Below are 20868 nucleotides of genomic sequence, written 5' to 3' on the forward strand. Positions count from 1 at the left end.
AGCACACTGGAAAGGGCACAGAGACACCAGCTGCCCTTTCCTCCAGTGGCTCTGTTCCAGGAAGAGACCAGAGTTCTGTCTGTATAACCTTGGCTGGAGTTGCTAAAATTCTCATAGGGAGGCCCCTCCCAGTGAGGAGGGATGGATTGGGATCCCCCTTAAAGAAGCAGTCTGACCATGATTTGGCACAGCTGTGCTGTGTTGTGGGGGACTCCTCCTTGTCAGGACCATCTGGACTCCCTGGAGCCAGGAGGCTAGAACTTCTGAATTGACCAAACTACAGAAATGGAGGCTGCTGCTCTCCTTTGGGGCTTCATCCCGGGGAAAGATCGGAGTACTTTCCGTATAACCCTGGCTGGAGTTGCTGAAATTCCCACAGGTAGGCCCCTCCCAGCGAGAAGAGATGGATTGGGGTCCCACTTAAAAAAGCAGTCTGGCTGTGATCTGGCATAGCAGCTGTGCTGCATTGTGGGGGATTCCTCCTCGTCCAGACCACCTGGACTCCCCAGCTGGCTAGAATGGCTGGGTCGACCTAACTGCAGAAATGATGGCTGCCCCTCCCCTGGGAACTTGTCCATCTCAGGCTGTCTCCAGCCTGTTGCGTTGGCTAACTGGAATTCAAGCCAGTGGTCCTTAACTTGTGAAGTGTTGTGGAAGTAGGTCCCACAGAAATGATGCTGCTTGGCTTCCTGGATATAGTCCCTTCTAGGGAAATATAGATATGTCTCTCCCACCTTGCCAGGATTCCTGTAAAACTCTGGGGCCAGAGTCTGTAAAACTCCTGGGTTTCTGTGTGAGCCTGAGTGACTGCTCTGCTGAGACTCTGAACAGATCTGTGTATTGGACCCAAGGCCCTGATGGTATGGGATCACAAAGGGATCTCCTGATCCATGGGTTGCAAAGATCTGTGGAAGAAACCTGTTTTCCCCGGCGCACAATTACTCACTGCCTCCCTTGGCTGGGGGTGAGGGTTCCTTTGGCTCCACACTACTCCCAGGTGGGCCATCTCTGCTTTTCTTCATTCTCCATGGGTGCAGCCATCTACCTAGTGAGTTCCAATGTGAGAATCTGGATATTTCAGTTGAAGGTGCTGAATTCACTCACTGTTTTCATTCTTCTTCATGAAAGCTGTGAACCTAGCTGCTTCTCATAAACCACCTTGGACCCTCCTTCCCTCTGTGGATAACTTTAAAGCTCAGAAAATAACCTTGCCTTCTTTCCCTCAAGAAAAACAGTATCTCAATTATGGGCCAAGATTCTGGAAAATCTGGCAGGTAGAATAGTCCTTCTGTGGAGGAACCAGGACTAGTTAATTTTCTTGAGCCTTAGATGCTTCAACTAGGTTAAAAAAAATTAAAGCATTAACCTAATTATGTCTAACCTGTGGGTTAGCACGTAGGACTTATTTAAGGTGAAACTGTTTTTCAGGAGAGGTATCCTCCTTAATAACATTTTAGAAAAATTCTTAGGACATTATCTCTAGGTCTGAGACATGGCAACATGCTTTTGGCAGGTAAGAGAAGTCAAAGGCCAGAAAATAGGGAAAGAACTTTTGAAGAACTGGGCTCTTGTGAAAGGTAACACTGAAAGGAAAGACATTCCTGCAGAAAGTAGATTTGACAAACAAGCATGGTCTACTTCAAAAGGTGGCAGAGAATAAGCAGGAAGACTGTGCATTTGTGAGTTTCCATTCTGATGATTTTTGTTGGACTTCCAATAACTCAAGTCCTAAGAGAAGGAAAATGTTTTCTGAAAGTTATATTATCTGAATGACGGCAAAAACTACATTCGTTAGTGATATGTAGAGCAAGGACAGAATCAGTTAAGAATGGAATTGAGTGTTTTGATTTGAGTCATAGACATGACTACCCTACACAAATCACTTGATGAGAATGACGAGGATCCCAGTCTGGAAGGAAAGCCATTTAGCCAACCACTCATTTATTTGAAGTATGATTTTAATTAACAAACAACATAAATTTGGAATCTCTGAAACCAATTTTTAATTTTTCCCTCACCAAAGAATTGGGGGAAACCTCTGATCCCAGAACAACTGAGAGAAGATGTCTTTGTTCCAGTCATTTCTTACCTTTACTGTTGTGATTATTTTTTCAGGCTCACATTATTTCCATAGTTTTATTCCACACCAGCCAGCACTGAAAAAGTTTTGAAATTTCCATCACAGCCCACGGAAAATCGTCAAGTCTCTGTCCCTTCACTTGTTTCCAGGACTGAGATATACTGAATGACAATTCTAAGTGCAATTGGTCCCTTCAATAGACTCTGACAAAAGGCACGCTTTCAATTACAAGAGAACACAAAAATGACACTTTTTCCAATGTGCCTAGCCCTGCAGTTATCTCTGATCTCAGGATTCTGAATTCTAGTTGGCTATTTTGGAGTTGATGATCAGCATTATGTCTACCATGTCATTTGTTTTGGTCAGATGAGTAACTCACTGATTAGAGTTTCAGCTGAAAATAGATTTCTTGTTGGGAAGAAACCATTAAAGAGCTTCAAACACTCCTAAGCCCCCTCCCAAATACAGTGGAATTCAAGAGTTTATCATCTGACAGCCACATCAAGACATGGCTTTTTTTTTAAAGCAATGATATCGCTACCCATCTAATGAGGCAAGAAGCTCTGTAGACATCCTCACCAATCCTCAGACACCCCAAGCTAATTTAGGCAGGACATAGTAACTCCACAGGTTCTTTGATACAGTGGGAATGCTAGCAAAAAATATTATTTTTGTTAAATCTTCTGTAACAGTGTTTCTCAAACTGCAGGTTATAACTCAATTATTAGTGAGTTCTGAAATCAATTTAGAGGTTTGTAATTGCCATTTTCTTTTAAAATAGACTGGAATGAAAAAGGAAAGGAAAGAAGAGCAGAGGAAAGCCTAAAATCACATGTAAGTGTAGATTTTATTTCATGAACCTTTTGACTGTCATAAAGAATAATCAAGCACTTCACCTTTTCATTCAGTAAGCACATTTTAGGTAATTGCTTTAAACAGTTTAGTGCACATACAGATGACAGCTGAACTCTTGAGTCCTGTAACCATTCACATTTCACAAAGGAATATCTCTTCTTCCTCTCTCCTGCCTAGAAATATCCTTCCTATGAATGCCGTGGGTCTCAAAGTTCAGCAAGTTGTGATTGTACCACACAGCTATTAATAGATCCAAACTCAAGGTCAAGTCCATCCAAGGCCATTAAAGATCCTGAAGCACTGTTGCAGCTCAGGGCTGGAGTTTATTGAATGGGAAAAGGAAAAGCAAACAAAACACAGAGGAGATTAGCTAAAAAGAGACGGCAACTACTTACAATATCATACTATGAAAATAATTCTTCACATCTACTGAACAATATCTCAGGTTCTCCTTTAAATCAGGACAAAGAAACTAAAGGAAAGCACGATGGAAAAAAAAACGTAAATTCACATTACTTGATACTAGGCAGAGAGTGCCAAATAGGCTGACATATAGTGAAGCACTGTTCAGTGACAGAACTACTGGGATCCCCGGAGGGGCCAGGCTCTCAGGCAATGATAATTAACACCCATGTGCCCCTGTGAGCTCAACGTCATGCTGGCTGTCTTGTACACTGACCCTAAACAGAACACAGTCTTTTCATTCACCCAATAAAACCAGAGCAGAGATCAATCTCTGTCCCAGGGTCAGTGACCCCTGAAAATCTGGTCATGTCGTCTCTTTATTTAAAATACTCAGTGTCTCTCTCATACTCTTAGGAAGAAGAAATTCAAATGCCTTAACGTGACCTATAAGCTCCACTTGTACTGTTCCTGACTTAGCTTTTCAGTCTCACTCTCTTCTGCTTCCATCTAACCTCTACAGTTATCCCCAGTGAAGTTATTTGCCAAACGTTTCCTTAACAGCAAGTTTGGGCACATGCTCTTCAAATTACCTGAAACACACTTCCCATCCTACAAACTCCAGCTTCAGTTCTTACCTCCCTTTCTCTGCTAAACCCTCATTACCCTATGCTTTCTCTTGCCGATGTTGCTGGTCCTTCCCCTGTGTCCCTACAATAACCTTTCCTTCCAGACCATAAATTTCCAAACTATATTCTAGTCATCTGTTTTCTTTCCTAGGACCACAGCCCCACATTCCATAGGGTAAAAACACTGCAACAGCAACCAGGTCTTTCTAGTGAGCAACCAGGTCTTTCTAGTTCATGGTGCTTATTTCTTGATCCCCAGATCTTATTCAGTGATGGGCAAAAATAAACATTTTCTTATCTTTGTTGCCACTGTTACTGTGTTCTCAACGTGTACTAAACTCTAGGTCTCCTCTGGGGCTGGTTTTCAACTCACTGTAGGTATACCTTCTTTTTGCTTAAATTTGATCATCTGTGAAATGAAGGTTATGGACAGAATTCCATGAAATTTTGAAGGTAAAACCCTCAGTGCAGTTCTTGGCACATAAGCATCCCATTAGTGGTAATTATTAGGTTGATGCACAAGTAATCGCAGTTTTTGCCATTGAAATTGCAATGGCAATAACTGTGATTACTTGTGCATCAACCTAATATTTTACCCTTTTCTGTTTTCCAATGCCTGATACCTGTCTCACCTAATTGCAACTATCCTGTCCTCTCCACCTGTCTATGGAGAACACCTGGGCACTGAAAACACCTTATGTGTTCCCCTTGGCCCTTCCTACTGACTAAGGTAAAATTCTAGGAGCCAAGTTTAGCTAAGATCTTTGAAAACTGTACCCCCCCCAAAAAAAAATTGTATGGATTTCTGGATTTTAAATATCACCAGATATTTAAAAAAAGAAAGATGGCACACTCAAAGTAGGTATTTGAGGAGAATTTAATAAAAGGACTATTTACAAAGGTGTAGGCAGGATGTAGGGAAACCACAAGGCATAATGTAAACCCCAGGGCTAGTAATGGCAGAAAACCTCAACCATCTGTTCACTTTCCAGAGCCCAGAGAGGCAGGCAAGGGAAGGGGCCCCCTGACAATAGCAGTGGCTTTGGCTTGGAGCAAGCCAGCCTGAGGTGATCCCCCAGGGAGGGAATCAAGAGACTATTTATAACCCCAACCCCCACCTCCCATGTGGGTTCCTCATTAGGCAACCAACTAGAATCCAGAGAACAAGAGGGCTCACTGATGCAATCCATAAGGTCAGCCACACAGAGCATAATACAGGTAGAGGAGGATAGAGAGGGACAATCAGATGACCAGCATCCAGGGATGCTGATGACACAGTGGTAGAACCTGGGCTCAGAGAGCCTTTTTGCACATGGTGAGTTGTAATAATGCAGACAAAAACATTTTTATTGTCTAAAAGAGTTCTGCCAGACCCTTGACATTCTAGTTAAGCATAAATCATTTGCAATTCCTTTAAAGAAATGGCACTGTTACCACCAGCTATAGCAAATAAACCATAGGTTAGTGAAATATGAAAAATTTTTATGTTACTATACAATCTTTTTGGAAAGTAACTTATGGCAACATAAAATGTTTAATGTCACCTAATAACCTATGCATCTTATTATAAAAATACTTTTGATTAGATGATCTGCAGAGTATCCTTTTGAGGGCAATCTAAATTATTATTATCCAATTCTTATGTAGATTTATAATTAATCTAACAACTATGATCTGACCATGAATATGCCTTTGCCATCTGGTATCTTTACCCTGAATTTGATCATGAATAATACATAACCATCTGACAGCTGAATCCAATCCTTAATGCAGCCATACATGATGCAGATCCATCCATAGTGTGCTAATTTGCATTCTCCATCATTTTTGTCTAATTCTTACCCAGAACTTTTTCATTGAGTTTCAGCCACCAGGGGAACAATCCACCTACAGACTTGGCCATATGGGATGCAGTGCATATTCTCCAGTGTCCTGGGTCTGGTCCTAATTGTCACCAGCCGAGCCAAAATGTGTCACTCCAAACGTGGGTAGGGGTGCTCTTGGGCATTCATAAGATGCTTAATGAGGCTTTCAGCACGGTGTTGCTGACAGTGTGTGTTTTAATTAGACTTCTAAGTGCACATTTATTTTTCCCACTAGACCAGTCCTACATGCAGGTGAAAGAGACACCCACGTGACTGTAGGTGTCAGATGGTGGTTGTGGAGCACGGCCACCTTAAAATAAGTGAAGTGTAAATATTAAAATTATAGGGCAAACAAACTGTTGCCCACCTGACGTCATCACCCCACCCTCTTTTGCTGTGACACCTGCAATTTTCCAGGGAGCTGGCACTCCTCTATGGCTTCCTCTTTGAGTAAGCACATCTGGATTGGTGGAGGTTTTAAAATCTCTTCTTCATGCCTCCCATCTATGTACATTCTAATTCAAATGCTTACAAAACACAGTGTTCACCAGAATGAAAAACTTTTGTGGGCCCAGTTTGGCTAGCAGACCACCGGGTTATGAACTTTGTTTCATATGATTATTAAGCTATTTCTCTCCACCAATCTTGAGCCTGAAGCATTCTAATAAGTGGAGCCAGGAATATTTGCAATTCACAGCCAAGCTCTATTTTCCTTAACAAATTAGTTCTATACTTCCTACAAAATCTCTATTACTATGAGTGGAAATAGAGGCTTAAAGGGTAATTTCATGCAGAAAAAAATCTGAGGGCTGGACACAGTGGAGCACGCCTGTAATCCCAGCACTTTGGGAGGCTGAGGTGGATGGATCACAAGGTCAGGAGTTCAAGACCAGCCTGGCCAATATGGTGAAACCCTGTCTCTACTAACAATGCAAAAATTAGCCGGGTGGGGTGGCAGGCCCCTGTAGTCCCAGCTACTCTGGAGGCTGGGGTAGGACAATTGCTCAAACCTGGGAGGTGGAGGTTGCAGTGAGCTGAGACTGTGCCACTGCACTCCAGCCTGGGCAACAGAGTGAAGTCTCACTCTCATCTCAAAAAAAAAATCTGAGTTAAATTTTGTAGTTGTTGAATTTGAAGTAAGGGTAGGCCCACTAGCCTTTATATTTGAAAATCATACCACCTGAATTTAAAAGTGACACAATCTATATGTATAAATGTGATGGCAAGTGTTCTAAGTGGTTATTAGTTTATTCCACACTGTGTGCTTACCAAAATTGGTATTTGATATTTTTTCACTGTGTCTGTGAATAGCAGATCCTGTAGTTCCACTTCTATTGAACCTTCTTATTTCAGTCAGAGTCATTGTTGAAAAGCCACTGCATTTGTTGCTGGAGCTGTGGCCCAGTTCCCCTTGCGTGGCTCCAACTGCTCTGCGCTTATGACCACATCTTTCTGTCCACAACTAACTGAAAGGAGAATGACCTAACTCAGGGGTATAAGGCAAGCAAGCTTCATGTCAGCCAGTGGCCCACCAAGTGGGCTGCTACCAGGGCTTTGGCCTTCAGGAAAAGAAGCCCATGGGCCAAACTGATCAGCAATACATTTTTGAGCAACTTGAATATGAGATGTAGAGATATGGCAGTTGTTGATGGGGGAAGAAGCTGAGAGACTCTCAGAGAGGGCGGTAAACAAAAACTAAAAGTGGGCAGAAGCCATGATGTAAGCAGAAGAGTGGCAGGAGCAGGTGGAGATGAGACAGAATTTGAGTCATCCCACAGTGGATAGACAGAAGCAGGAGAACAGGTCATGCTGCTTGGTGAGGGAATGAGATAGCCAAGTGCTGAGCTGGGGTCCTAGTTAAATTGCCAATTTGCATATTTATGTTCTCTGTCTAACCCCAAGTAATACTTGATTGCAGTCCTGTCCAAAAAGGCCTATTTAATTTCGTAATTTCTGAAAGATGCTGAGAAAATTAATAGGTTTAAAAATGGAATAAAATTGATTTCTGTATTATCAAATTAAGTCTCTTTAATGACCAAGGGTGATGTGTACATATAATTCTTATATTTCTATTTGGAATCTACTCTTTCTGCCCTCTACTTTTATACTTAGTGATGCTGAATAGGAGCATTATGAAACTTTTGAGAATGATAATCCTTCATTGAGTAGCTCTTGTGCATTGCAAGGCATTTAGTATCATGGGCTCAATGAATGCCTAAAGTGACCCTCTGTCCTTCCCATTGTGACATTAAAAAATAAATCTACACATTTTCAAATGTCCACTGGGGAGTAGTACTGGTCCCAGTTAAGAACTATTGATCTAAGGCTTCCCATTCTTCCCGGGACAGCTCAAATCCAACCTTCTCTTTATTCCTTTGATTATTCAAGACTATATTGATTTCTGTAACTTCTTTGAATTCCAGCTGCACTTAGAGTCAATAATGCATCATTGAGTTCTTAATTGTGTTCTAATTGTTTCATGTATGTTGGTTTCCCCTCTCAGCTTGCTCATAAATTTTTTAAGAGCCACAACAGCGTCCAAGATATCTGTTGTATCACACATAGTGCCTAACTAAGTGCCAAGTGCTTAATGAATTCTAACCTGCTTCTCATAATCAGGTCTCTGCTTATCTCTTCAGCAATGTTTCCTATCATATCTCCACCATCATCCCTGGCCCTTGTCCCTCCAGTGACCAGAAGAAGCTCATTAGAGTTTCCTCAACATACCTTATTGGTTCAGTATTATGCCTCTACATAATGCTGCACCTTTTGCATGTAAAATGTACTTCAGTTGACTTTCTTCTAGGTAAAATCTTATCCAATCTTCAAATTCTGGCCTCTCTGGTGAATTACTCCCTTCTCTTTAGTTTTTATGAACTTCTATTGATGAATAACTTCTCTGTTTACTTGGTTCTTGCTCCTAAAAAGGGCAGGAGCTGTGTCTAATTGATTTAACTCCTAGCATGATGACTTGCACTCAGTAGAAGCTGAATAAATGCTGGTTCATTATAGCTGATTATACCATATTTTTAACATTCATAAGCTTGAGCCACACGTAAAGAATAGAGAAGAATGTTGGTCACTAAATTGAGGCAGCTATTTTCTTTTCCTTCACTGCACCTTGCTTTTTGCTAAGTAACTCTAATAAATAGAATGCACGTGCCCCACTACTGTTCAGAGCTTGATTCCAACTTACATATACTAGACAGTTTCATTAAAATACTTGAAGCAGTCAACTTGGTTGTGCCTTGTTTAATTTCTCTCATTTGGTTTGCTCCTTTTACATTGTATAAAGGAGCAAACGAAATACTGAAGACACATCAGCTGTTATCAGCGAGAAATTTACTCAAGCTGAACACTCAACTTGGAGGAAAAAAACCTGTTTTATTAGAATAGATTGTTTCATTCCTATTTAGCACTTGACTTGGAGAGGCCTCCTCTATGACTTCCCTGTAGTAGAGAACAGTGATATCCATATGATTATAAAGAATGTCATACAAAATAATAATAAAAAAATCCTATGGGAAACACTGTCAGCTAATACACTATCAAGGAGAGAAGGATTTGTAGATATACATGAATTAACAGGGGTTCTGGACTCCAAACTCTTTTTAAAAAGCATAGTCCTGGTGAGGAGAGTCTGGAAATCAGCAATGGCCTCTATTTGGCTCCACCAATGACTGTTGAGAAGGAAAAGGCAAAGAAATGTGTCAGGGACATACTAATTGATGATGGGCCAAAGACCTGGATCCTGCGAAGTGTTGCCAGGATCTTCACCAGGAATTAAAAAAACACGCCTCCTGCCTCCGTGTCACACTGTGAGGCCTCTTCATATCACCAGAGACCACCGAGGTGAGTGAGACCCACAGACACTAAAAGAACCAGAAGTTGCAACCTCAACATCAAGAGGAGACTGAGTGAGGAATGCAAGAGAGAAGAATTTCGGAAGCTGAACTGCAGGTCATTGCTTTCCTGATATTTCTATTTCTAAAAACTAAGTTTCCAGCAATTAAACAAGTTGTTGACAAGGCCCCTAACGTAACAGAAGTTTCACTGCAGAATCCTGGAAATGGCAGCACAATGTATGAAATGGGTTGTTGAAGAAGGAACTCTATTAGAACAGAAATGTCTGCCTTTGATGGTGCTTTTTAATATGCACATTTTTTATATTAACTTCTTTGTACTTGTATTTGTGTTTTATATTAACTTCTTTGTATTTGTATTGTATTTGTTTTATATGTGGCATGTGGTCAGGGACAGGTAAAAGCCAGCAGTCATTTCTTTTGTGAAATTGAGATAATAGTTCCCTTCCAACATTATGGTATGAAGTAGAAATAACAAATGTAATATATCACTGCACCAGACAGAGAGGAAGGGTGTAATTGATGGTTTATGTTATGATATACATCAAGGCTTGAAGGATGGAGTATCTCTGTCTCACCAGATTAACATACCATTTAACCAAATATTTTGATCTGCTAACAGTTATTCAAAGGTATCAAATAAGCCATTTGAATCCTTTTCTCAAAGGAGAGCCCCTAAAATTACAAGCAACCAACCCATTTTGCCTCAGACTCATTCACTTGCTTAGTAACTAATTTTTTTCTGAAATGTAGGAGCACAGATTACAATTCTAGCACTCTAAGAAATATTTTTAAATAGATCATTGCCACCCACCCACCTGACAGCTTCTAGATATTTCTTCCCTCATCTTTTCCAGAGACTTTACTACTCTTCTGGTCAGTGAAGGAAGCACCACAATGTAATGGAAAGGACTTGACCTTCGGTATTAGAAAGATTGGAGTTTCAATACAGATTTTTTTAATTATTGGCCATGAAACATTGACAGGTTACTTAATTTGCCTGAATCTCATTCTACTTATCTACAAACCAGTGTAGGTGGGTGTATGCAGTATTGAGGAGAGATTATAGATAATGGACTAGAGATTAGCCAGAAAAGAGGTTTAACAGTCCTAGAATGTGCTACATAAGTAAGGGTTTCTGTTGATTATTGTGTTATTGTTACATCTCTCCTCTCACCACTCCCCCGAATTATTAGGTTGGTGCAAAAGTTACTGCAATTTTTGCCATTTCCTTTAATGGCACAAAGCGCAACTACTTCTCACCAACCTAATAATAGCTCAACAATGATTTAGGGCAAGAATATTACATTAGGAGTTATAAGCCCTTCATTTTGAGGCAAGTGCTATTTATTTCCTCTGAAATATTTGACTGTTTGCTTTGCCTCTCTGAGCCTTATTTTCCTTTTCTGCAAACATGAGTTGGTAAATTGGGATTATGTAAAATGTCTCTTTTACCCTTGAAATTCTGTTCCTGTTATTGTTAATTTGGTTTCCTCCCCGAGGCTATCACCTGATTTTTTTTTTAATTTCATTTTGTTGTGTTTTGGTTTTAACTATTAATACTGAAATAATACTACATATACAGAAACTTTTCAAAAATAATGCAGAGCTTTCATATATCCTTTACCAACATTCCCCTAACATATGCATGGTACATTTATCAAAACTAAGAAATTATCCTTGATACAATACTATAAACTCAACTGTGGTTCATTCAATGTGATGACTAAGTTTATACATCATCTTGACTAGGCTAAGAGACACCCAGAGAGCTGGTAAAAACGTAGCTTCTGGGTGGGTCTGTGAGGGTGTTTCTGCAAGAGATTAGCATTTGAATCAGTAGATTCAACTGAGTAAAGGAGATTGTCTTCACCAATGTGAATGGCCATCCAATCCACTGAGGGTTGCAACAGAACCAAAAGGTAGAGGAAGGGTAAATTCTCTTTTTTTTTTTTTTTTTTGAGACAGAGTCTTGCTCTATCGCCCAGGCTGGAGTGCAGTGGTACACTCTCGGCTCACTGAAGCCTCCACCTTGCCTGCAACCACACCTGGCTAATTTTTGCATTTTTAGTAGACACCAGGTTTTACCATGTTGGCCAGGATGGTCTACATCTCCTCACCTCGTCATCTGCTTGCCTTGTCCTCTCAAAGTGCTGGGATTATAGGAATGAGCCACCTCTCTTATTGGGCTAGGGCATTCATCTTCTCCTGTCCTCCGACATAGATGCTCCTCGTTCTTCTTGGGCTTGCACTTAACAGAGACTTAGACTTCTGCACTCCCAACCCCTCAGTTCTTAGGCCTTCAGACTTGGACCAAGACTTATGCCATCTGCTCCCTGGTTCTCAGGCTTTTGGACTCAGACTGAATTATACTACCAGCTTTCCTGGTTCTCCAGCTTGCAGAGAGCAGATTGTGGGACTTCTCAGCCTCCATAATAGCATGAGTGAATTCCCATTTTAGACACATAAATATTATATTGGTTCTGTTTCTCAGGAAGACCTTGACTAACACATTCAGATTTCTCCAGTTTATTCCCTAATGTCATTTTTCTATGCCAGAACCCAAGCCAGGATCCTATGTTACATTTAGTCATCGTGTCTCTTTAGTCTCCTCCAGTCTGTGACAGTTTCTCAGTCTTTCCTTGACTTTCACAATTTTGACACTTTAGAGGAATGTTAATCAGATATTTTGTAGAATAACCCTCATTTGGAGTTTGCCGGATGCTTTCTCACGATTAAACTAAGGTTGTAGGTTTGGGGAAAAACTACTGAAGACATAAAGTGCCCTTATCATGTCCTACCAAATACATGATATTGACATGACTCATTATTGGCGATATTGTCATCTTGACCACTGATTAAAGTGGTATCTTCCAGATTCCTCCACTGAAGAGCTACTTTTCTTTTTCTTTAGATTCTCTAGTCTTTAAAGCAGGTCACTGAGTCCAGCCCACACTCAAAAGGAGGAAAATAAAATACCTCCTGAATAAAGCTGTATCAAAGAATTTGTAATCCCCTAATTATAAGCTATTTGGATGGAGCTTTCAGACAGCAAGAGGAAACCTTCCAAATACCCAGACAGTATTCAAATATATTACCCTGGGTTCCCTAATTATCTACCATGACAGAGTAAATGTTTGACTTCAACTGAACCTGTAAATACTCTTGATAATTGACCAAATCCCAGGTATGCCATATGCCTACCAGAAAGAGGTACAAGCTAATATTGAAACAGTATAGGAATAATTATTTCAAGTATTTTGGAATTATACTATAGTATGTATTAAAAGGACAAAAATAGTTTATCTCAGCACCAACTTTACCAAAGAAATATTCTCTAGATCAAAAAAAAAAAGGGAATCAATGCTATAGGGTAACTGTGTTGTTTAAGGTAAGGATACGTCTCTGATGGTAGGCATAGGGTTGGGAGAGACAGCTGTATTAACAAAATCCTGTTTTATTTATGATTTTCCTCCCTGGTACACGAAGAGACCAAATTTTCCAGCCCATTATAGTTAGATAGGAGCATAAATTCCAGATCTGGTCTCTAAAACCTTCTGTGTACTCACTCCTTCCTTTTCTGTTGCCTGCTGACTGAAGTCAGGAGTTTCAGTGGAGGCCTCTGAGGTCCTATGGGATGGAGAAGGCACTAGATAGATAGAGCCTGTGTCCCCAAATGGCTGCAAAGACCTTAGCTCCTGTTGACCCTTACTGAACTGTGAAGTGAATGAGAAATGAGGCTCTATTGTGTTAACCCACTGAGATTCGGGGGGTTGTTTGTTATAGCCATCAGATTCGCCTGACCAAAACAGATGGAAGTCCCCAGAGGGTAGAATTTGTTTCCATTAAATTGTTTGTCTAGGGCCTAGCACTGTCCTATATGCAGATGGGACCTAAATGCCTTTGAAGATGAAGAAAAGAGAATAACAAATCCCTTGGTACTGCAGAGAGGCATTTGGTTTGCTGGAATGAGTACAGCTAAACTCTGCACCTGGTTTTCTAAGAAGTTTTCACAAAGATTACCTACAAAACAACCAAAAAAAAAAAAAAACGGAAGGATCTAATTCCACTGAAAATGGTGGCAGAAGCAATAGGCTTAAAAACACCTCAGGTTAAACAAAAGTTTCCCAGAGGTTTCTGATTCACAATTTCGAGCCAACATAGTAGCTATTATTTCAAGTATTCTTGAGTTACACTCTGATGTGCATTAATAGCACAAAAAACTGGTTATCTCAGCACCAACCTTAATAGTGGCAAGTTGGATGGGAAATAAAGCATAATCAAACTTAGTGAAACAGAAGTTGAGATACTTACTTTACTAGATTTCTATAGTTTTCTAAGAAACTGCCTACCTGGTTATTGTAAAGACCTTAATTCTAACAACCCCACATACTAACACCCTCTGAGAGTTAACATATTGATATTGAATAGTACTTTCTTCGGGCATTTGGAGGCTTTTTTCTTGCTGTCTGAAAGCTCTATCCAAATAGCTTATAATTAGGGGATTACAATTATTTGATGTAACTTTGTCTGGGAGGTGGAGCTTTCCTTATTTCCCTCCTCTTGAATGTGAGCTGGACTTAGAGCTTCTAAAGAACAGAGTGTGTTAGGGAAAAAATAGTAACATTTCAGCGGAGAAATCTGACAGATACCTTAACCAAGTAATCAAGGTGACAGCATTACCAATAATATGTCATGTTGGTATCATGTACTTCTCGATATGTGTGTGATGAGAAGGGACTTTACTTCTGCAGTATTGCTTCCCCAAACTCATAGCCCCAATCTAATCATGAGAAAACATCAGACAAACCCCAACTGAGGGACATTCTGCAACTCCATTTCATCAAGATGTTGGTGCCTTTCCATTGCTTGTATATCTCATAAAAAGCCCCATTCTGCTATATTAACAATAGGAACCCAGTTTTTGTGATCAAACCTCAATACTTTATATTTCACTGAGTACATTATTCTTTTCCTACTTGCATTGTATAGTAACACTTATTTATAGGAAATCTATTTTGTTGACATTTCATGTACAGCCAACACTGAGGTCCATCCTGACTTCCCTCTTCTCTCATGTTCTTGAGAATATCCCAAAGACCCAAGCTTTTTGCTCTGACCTTAAGAACTTGTGTCCAGAAGGAATGAATTCACCAAAAACTTCTAGACTGACTGACTACAATTCTCACATTTAGTATCTCCATATTTTGCAAACACTGAGGATTTTTAGTGGGCCTGCAGAGAAATGTTGCCACCCTCAGTGGAGCAAGTTACATAAGGAAGTTTGTGGCTTCCTGCCTTCTCTGGTCCAGCCTTCAGAGGAGTGACTAAGAATGGCTGAGCTTTATGCATCATAACACGTTTCACTGATATTGAAGAGGGTTCCATGTTATCACGTATGTAGTTGTAGTTGTTTTAAGCATAAAAGACAAAACCCAACATATACTTCAGGAAAAATGCAGAGGACAGACATAGCTAAGAAAGAACTAGCTCCCCTACGAGAGGTAATTTAATCACCAATTCATTAATTTAATAGTTGCTATGCACTCATTCATTGATGACCAGCCCCGTGCATGAACTCCCTCTGCGAGCTGACATATTGATATTGGCAAAATGGATTCATGTTGACTACAATAAGCTGTGAACAAATTCTACTAAATTAACTCCACTCCATGTCATACAATTCCTAATATTTAGGGCTGGGTTCCAACGCCTGGATGGATATTAAAACAATCCAGACATGATTGGAATTCACCTCAAATTTTCTCTGAGGAAATCAGTCTTTTATCCTAGCTGCTGCCTTTGGCAGAGTAAGCTCAATGAAAATGTCCTCTTTGGAGTAGTTTTTTCTAAATCTAATTATGCTGCCTAGTTTGCAGATCCTGCTGTTTTCTATTTGGTTTCTCTGTTTTGTTTTTTTTCTGGATGTGAGGGGTGTTACTTCCTTAGTATTCCTATTATAGAACAAGTTCTCCTCAACCCCATTCATCTCTTGTGTACATAAGAAATCATTAGCCTGGCGCTTCAAGGGCTTTCAAGTGGTCTTAGTCTTACCCGGGGATTAACCATTTGGATGTCTATGTAAGGGTGACTATATACTTTATCTTCCAAATTGGGACACTTTTTAGAGAGCTATTATTGATTATGCCTTGACAACAGGCATAAACCAGGGCTGTCTTGGACAAACTAAGGCACATGACAACACTACTGGGAATTCAAAGCAGAGCTCTGTGCTCCGATGCCTCAAACATTAGAAAATCTTCCACAAGACGTTTATTTCCTTCAGGGGACTTACAAACAGACCTGCTAAAGACAATGTAGTACAGTGTTTGAGCACAAAGGCCCTGGCTCCCACCATCACCACCACACCACCTGCCCCTAAGCTTTGAATGATGCCTTACTATCTCCCAGCTAGAGAACCAGATCTCCTGGGCTCAAATTCCAGCACTTTCATTTCTGAGACATGTGACTTTGGAAAGTCACTTGGTCTTTTGAGTCTCAGTTTCCTCATCTATTAAATGACAATAAAATTTGAAAACAATTCATAAGGTTCTGAAGAATAAGTGAATCGATAAATGTGAATTAATTATTTGAAGGTCTGGCATGTTGTAAACACTCAGTTATATATTGGTAATTGTAGTTGTCTTTTTCTTCATAAGAACATATCACGGGTTACGGGTTCTTGTCTTTCCTGCTTGTAAATGCTTGATTATCCTGACTGTTTGGTCAGGCAACCCTTCTGGCTCAGTACTCTGTGCTGATGTGACTGGTTATTTTGGGCTCTGATTATTGCCTAGGCATTTTTGTCTTCGCATTATTCCTTCAGACACTGGCTCCTTTTTATTTTCAGTATTTTTATAAAGTTGCCTCCAGCCAAGTACACTGAGTACCATTTCACCATTCAGTCACTTGATACAATAAAGTGTTAAGGAGCATACCAAAATGAATCTGCAACTTCACTTTCAGTGACACATTACTCTGTCTCCATATCTTATATCAGGCATTGGTTTCTAGTCTATTACAGCCTGAAGGTTACAAAGGAATGCATCTTTAGAATCATCATTAATATCTTCTGCTAGAATATGCATGACTCTCTGTGACAATTTATTTTACATGAAAATTATAATGGAGCCACCTTTTATCAAAGAAATGTGAAAAAAGGGGGGGTTTCCAGGTCTCATAAGGAACATGATCGTTATTCTTGCCTGTGTATTGTGCCCCTGGACACAACATCTCATCCAATCTAAAAGTAGAAAAAATACCTTCCCTAATCTCTCAGTAGCGTGAAGTTGAAATTATTTATGTGAATCATTATTAAAGGAAGGAGAGAAACAAATACGCTACATTGTGCTCTTAAGCATTTTGTTTATTTACATTCATTTATTAAGCTGGTTAGGCTCAATTTCAACATCGTATTTTTAACTTTGCAGGAATGGGAGGGAAGCGAGGGGGGAATAGTCCTCACAGCCATAGAACATATAACCCTCGTCCACTCCACAATCATCATTATCATCATCTTAATTGCAATCAGCACCAACAATTACTGAGCATTTCTCCACTTCTCGCATTTTACATGCCTAATCTCATTTAATCCTTAAAATAATTCTATGAGATAGGTTCTGTCAGCAGCTTCGCAGTACAGGACACAGTATGAGGAAACAGGTATATTAAAGTTAAATGACTTGGCAATCCATGAAGTGACACATAAGACCAGTCAGAATAGATTTAACACTCACATTAACTACGAGGTTATATCTTGTGTCTTCATGAGGGGAGATATGGAATTAATATTCCTGTCAAATGTACAAAATACACGTTTACTGACTGGAAGTCAGCACAAATAGTTTTAATTCATGAAGAGTAGCATGTAAATATCACACCTATACAATACTATTTTACCTTAGTATGCAATTGTTGAGAATCCCAGTATGCTATTGCATGCTTTGCAAGACAGATATCTTGGATTTTGAAAGTAATAACCAGCTGGTAACCATCTTTCTTAAAGATATTTTATTCCTCTGTCCAACAAAGTATATGCCAAAGTTCAAGACCAAGAATGCTTCTTCACAGAGTTGGACCTTGCAGTTGTTTCTTTGATGAATGACTTCCATGTCAGAGAGACTAGGCAAATGTTCTAGAGTGGTTCACTGCCATTGTGCCTTAAATGTTTTAAGATTGGTTACATCTGTACTCTCATAGAAGGAATTTTCTAAGGAGCAAATGGTATGTTTTGGAAGCTTCGGTGTAAGACTAAGCATAAAAATTATCATAATAAGTAGCATTTAAAACACTTAATAGGTCCTAAGCACTTCATATATATTAATTTACTTAATCATCCCAGTAGTCTTATGAAATAGTGGCAGTTTTAGTTCCATGTTACAATTAAAGAAACCGAAAGGTTGTCACTCTAAGTGGTGGAGCCAGGATATCTTGGGAGGAAAAATTATCAGCATTAATTTGCCTTGGTGCCAAACCAGGGCAGAGCTAGGTTAGACCAGAAATATGAACCTAGACTGGGCTGGCTGTCATTTACCGAGCATTTACAATTCCTTGGCATAGCAGTAAGTACAATAAGAATGGTATCTTACTGCACCCCCACTTAAATCCTTCATGGTAGGAATTGTCATTCCAGTTTTACAGAGATGAAATTAAGATTCACAGGATTTAATTGCTTGTTGTCACACAAAGATAAGTGGCACAATCAGTATTTAGACCCAGGTGTATTTATCTGTAAGTCTGTGTTTTAACCTCCATGACACAGCGGAGACCCTTATTTAGATCAAATTTTCTTCTGCCACTTGAATGTTACATTTTTGCTTTTTTCCTTCCAGAGATTATTCTTAATTTGCTATAACCCATTCTTACACATAGTTTTCTTTATCTCTGCTTAAGTTTATTGATAACCGTGTCTCCCAAACAAATAAAAAATTTGAGCACATCTTTCCTTAAATCTCCTTTGCCCTTGCATTGGTAGTATTATCTAGCATGTTGATTCTTTACTGGTAAAATACTACAGCTTTTTAAATATCATTTTTAAAAATCATATCTCCTTCAGCCCTTAATAAGCTTGATCAACTTCTTTATAAAATTTTATTTCCCATATCCATTTCTCCATCCAAATTGATTACAACAGACTGAATGTTTGTATTTCCCTAAAATTTACATGTTGAAATTTTCCTCCCCAGGGTGATGTCATTAGGAGGTCGGGCTTTTAGAAGGTGATTAGGTCATGAGTGTGGAGCACTCATGAATAGGATTAATGCCCTTATAAGAAGGACTCCAGGTAGGACATGGTGGCTCATGCCTGTAATCCCAGCACTTTGGGAGGCTGAGGTGGGCAGATCACCTAAGGTCAGGAGTTCGAGACCAGCCTGACCAACATGGAGAAACCCCATTTCTACTAAAAATACAAAAAATTGGCTGGGCATGGTGGCACATGCCTGTAATCCCAGCTACTAGGGAGGCTGAGGCAGGAGTATCTTGAACCCAAATGGCAGAGGTTGCAGTGAGCCAAGATAGTGCCGTTGCACTCCAGCCTGGGCAACAAGAGCAAAACTCCATCTCAAAAAAGAAGAAGAAAGAAGAAGAAGGACTCCAGAGAGCTGCTCCAAGCCCCTTCCTCCATGTGCATCTACAACAAGAAGAGGGCGCTCATCAGATCCTGACCATGCTGGCACCCTAATCTCAGACTTCCAGCCTCCAGAACAATAAGAAATAAACATATATTGTTTATATGCCACTCAGTCTATGCTACTTTGTTATAACAACCCAAGTGGACTAAGATATTAATCTTGCTTTTTGGCAGACCATGTCTCCCAGGAGCATTTCAAATAGAATCTTTTCTTTTTTTTCCTTCAACTTTTACTTTAAGTTCTGGGGTACACGTGCAGAATGTGCAGGTGTGTTACACAGGTAAACGTTTGCCATGGTGGTTTGCTGCACAGATCAACCCGTCACCTAGATATTAAGCCCAGCATCCATTAGCTTTTCTTCTTGGTACTCTCCCTCCACAAGCCTCCACACAGGCCCCAGTGTGTGTTGTTCCCCACTCGTGTCCATGTATTCTCATCATTCAGCTCCCTCTTGCAAGTAAGAACATGTATTGTTTGATTTTCTGTTCCTCCATTCATTTGCTAAGGATAATGGCCTCCAGCTCCATCCAAGTCCCTGCAAAGGACATGATCTAGTTCCTTTCTGAGTGAGAAACTTTCTTAAACTTCGTAGGTTTGAGAATTTACTTATTAAAATGGTAGTTAATCTGGGCATACAATCTAAGTTCAAAGTTTTTCCTTGAAAACTCTGAAGACGTTATTTGGTGTTAACTATTGAGAAGCCTGCCATAATCTGGCATTTCTTAGCGTCTTTTCTTTTGACCTAGAAGCTTTTAAAATTTTCTGTTTGTCTTTATGGTCTTAAATTTTGCTATAAACTGTCTAGATATTCACTTTTTCTTTTCACAGTCTTGTTTCGTACTCTATTAGCCTTTTTATCCTGAGCTCTTATCTTTCTTTAATCCTGAGAAATTCTTGTTGATATTTCTTCCTCTGTTTGGTCCTTTTTTACTTTCTGATAATTCTATTTTGTGGATTTTGACACTTTTACCTCTGTGTTTCATTACTCTCGACACTCCTCATGGGTTCCGGTTCTTCCTGATATTTTCCATTCCCAGACACTTTCAGGTAGTTTTGTGACTCAGACCTTACAGTTCACTAATTTGTATGTCAGCCATACCCATTCTACAATTTCAACTGTTCCTCTAATTTTTTTATCTGAAAAGTTATATTTTCAAGGCACATTTTAAAATTAATTCTTTTTCCTGCTGCCTGCTTTCAAAAGCTTCCCTTATCTCTCTGAGAATGTTCATTTAGGACCATTTTACATTCATATTCTGTTTCATTAGCTCTGCTTTCTCCGGAAAGCCCTATAATTTCAGTTATCATTTGTATTTAGAAATATTTAATCTTTTTTTCCTTGGGAGCACTTATTTTATTCATGTAGGGCAGTGACTTTGGCCCTAGCTTAGGTTTGTTCAGAGACTGGAGGTGCAGGGGAGTTACCTGGGGGCAGAATACAATTCTAGTGCTGCAGTGTGGACTCAGCTGTTCCAGTCCAGCTACCCGAGTTCCCTGCTGCTCCCAGTCTCACAGGACTTCTCCCGTGGGTACTGTTCTTGG

Source organism: Aotus nancymaae, unplaced genomic scaffold, assembly GCF_030222135.1.
Source record: "Aotus nancymaae isolate 86718 unplaced genomic scaffold, 86718_ANA_hifiasm-v0.15.2.pri h1tg000057l, whole genome shotgun sequence".
Classification (NCBI taxonomy): Eukaryota; Metazoa; Chordata; class Mammalia; order Primates; family Aotidae; genus Aotus; species Aotus nancymaae.